Consider the following 2500-nt stretch of genomic DNA (forward strand, 5'->3'; position numbering starts at 1 on the left):
TTTTATTTTTTTGAAGAAAGGGTACTACCGGTATACCACTAATAGAATTATCAAGATGTTTTGACCTCCACATAGGACTCTCAACCAAAGATTATTAATTATTAATAATTTTTTATTAATTTTTTTTTTTTTTTTTTTTTTTTTTGCCCATATCACAGTCCTCCAATTCGACTGGGTGGTATTTATAGTGTGCGGTTCCGGGTTGAATCCTGCCTCTTAGAGTCCATCACTTTTCTTACTATGTGCGCCGTTTCTAGGATCACACTCTTCTGCATGAGTCCTGGAGCTACTTCAGCCTCTAGTTTTTCTAGATTCCATTTCAGGGATCTTGGGATCGTGCCTAGTGCTCCTATGATTATGGGTACAATTTCCACTGGCATATCCCATATCCTTCTTATTTCTATTTTCAGATCTTGATACTTATCCATTTTTTCCTCTCTTTCTCTTCAACTCTGGTGTCCCATGGTATTGCGACATCAATGAGTGATACTTTCTTCTTGACTTTGTCAATCAACGTTGGTCTATTTGCACGTATCACCCTATATGTTCTGATACCATAGTCCCAGAGGGATCTTTGCCTGATCGTTTTCTATCACTCCCTCAGGTTGGTGCTCATGGTGAACATGGGTGACGGCAGAAACACACTAACACCATCCAAAGTCTGGCCCTGCGACTTGTTTGCAGTGAATGAGAAGGCCAGGTTGATGGGAAACTGCCTGCACCGTAACTGGAACGGAAACTGGTTGTCTGAAGGCATCAGAGGAATCCGGGGGATGTTCCGTTGCAATGTCCATTGGCAGGATCGAAATTCCGAAGCAACATTACCGGGCAGTACTTCTTCAACGTTATTTTGTGCACTGGAAGTCCTGATGGATTTAAGTTATTCAAAAAATATTGCGGATATTGATGATAATTTTCATCTTCTATTGTGTCCGAGCTGAAATATTCGCAACTTTCTCCGGGGAAGTTGTACAGAAATTATGTATGAAAAATCGTAAAGTAACTAAGTCTACGGGAATAACATGCCTCGTTTCACGGCCAGAAACAGCTCCGTTTCTGGGAATCCTTTCTTACCCCACCCCCTACAAAGGAGGGGATTAGGTTGGATGAAACCCCATTTCAAACCATCTTAGGGGTCCCCACCATAACCCTGCCAAGTTTCATGCCCATCTGACCAGCCGTTTGGCCGTGATTGAATGACAGACAGACAGACAGACATTACGCCCATTATAGTATGATTATTATTATTTAGGAAGGATAGCATCGCTGATCATTTTTTTTAAGCAATTGCTTCTTTAATTAATCCACTTTTTAAAAGAACATTCTTTTTCTTTTTCTGATGGGTGCCTTTTCTGTGGTGCCAATGCTATCTACAGACGATATTAAACTCTAGCCGTCGATTTGGTGGCTACAAAGTCAGTCAAACCAGTTATGCAACTGTGATGATCGTAGGATGATTCAAGAGACTAACTTTGGAATCCACTTCCGTCCGTAAAACTTAAAGCTTTAATTTTCCCGGATAACGATGGATATCAAATTCCATGGAAGAGTTAATCATCAGACTCCTTTTTTAAGAGGTTTACCAGTAGATGCGCCCATCAGAATAGAAACACATGGGAGCTAACGAGTACTAAAAACAACGAGGGGCTTTTCATCACGGCAACCGATATTTACAATCCCACCAATGTCGATTTTCCACACCTGCATATTCCAATAAATTCTCGTTATTTATCAGCTGTCCACATTCCCCTTTCAAATATGGTCGAACGCAATACTTGCTTTTGTTATGGTTAATAGTATTTCGTCAATGCGGCATTTCAAACTACAGAAACCGTTAGGTTATAGTAGAAAAGTAAACACACACACACACACACACACACACACACACAACACACACACACACACATATATATATTATATATATATATATATATATATATATATATATATATATATATATATAATATATATATATATATATATATATAAGTATAAAAGGCCCATAAAAACATTGGTTTAAAGCTAAGGACAATATTCCGGTGGACTTTCTAAGGGTGGAAGTCAGTCCACCGCAATATAGTCCTTAGCTTTAAACAAGGGTTTTAGTGAGCCTTTTATACTTGAGACGTATCTTGCCTTAACACACACACACACACACACACACACACACACACACACACACACACGGAAGCTACTTTACAAGCATCCTCACTAGTCTTTGAGATTTCTAACTTAAAGGATAAAAGGATAAAACTAATCATACTTAGTTTAAAATAAAAGTATGGTGAGTATAATTTCACCCCACTACCAACTCTGACTCTTCCTCTCTGGGTGTGCCCTTAGTGCCCTCCTACTTTCAAAGTGACAGCCGAAAGAGTCCTCTGTTTCCAGGTGCAACCTTCAAAGATGCTAACCCTCGCTGGAGGCGGACAATCGGCAGATGAAGAAAAATTCAAAAGAAAATGCCTGGCCTACAACAGCTGGACATGTTTCTGGTCGC

The sequence above is a fragment of the Macrobrachium nipponense genome, chromosome 4 (assembly GCF_015104395.2).
Source record: "Macrobrachium nipponense isolate FS-2020 chromosome 4, ASM1510439v2, whole genome shotgun sequence".
NCBI lineage: Eukaryota > Metazoa > Arthropoda > Malacostraca > Decapoda > Palaemonidae > Macrobrachium > Macrobrachium nipponense.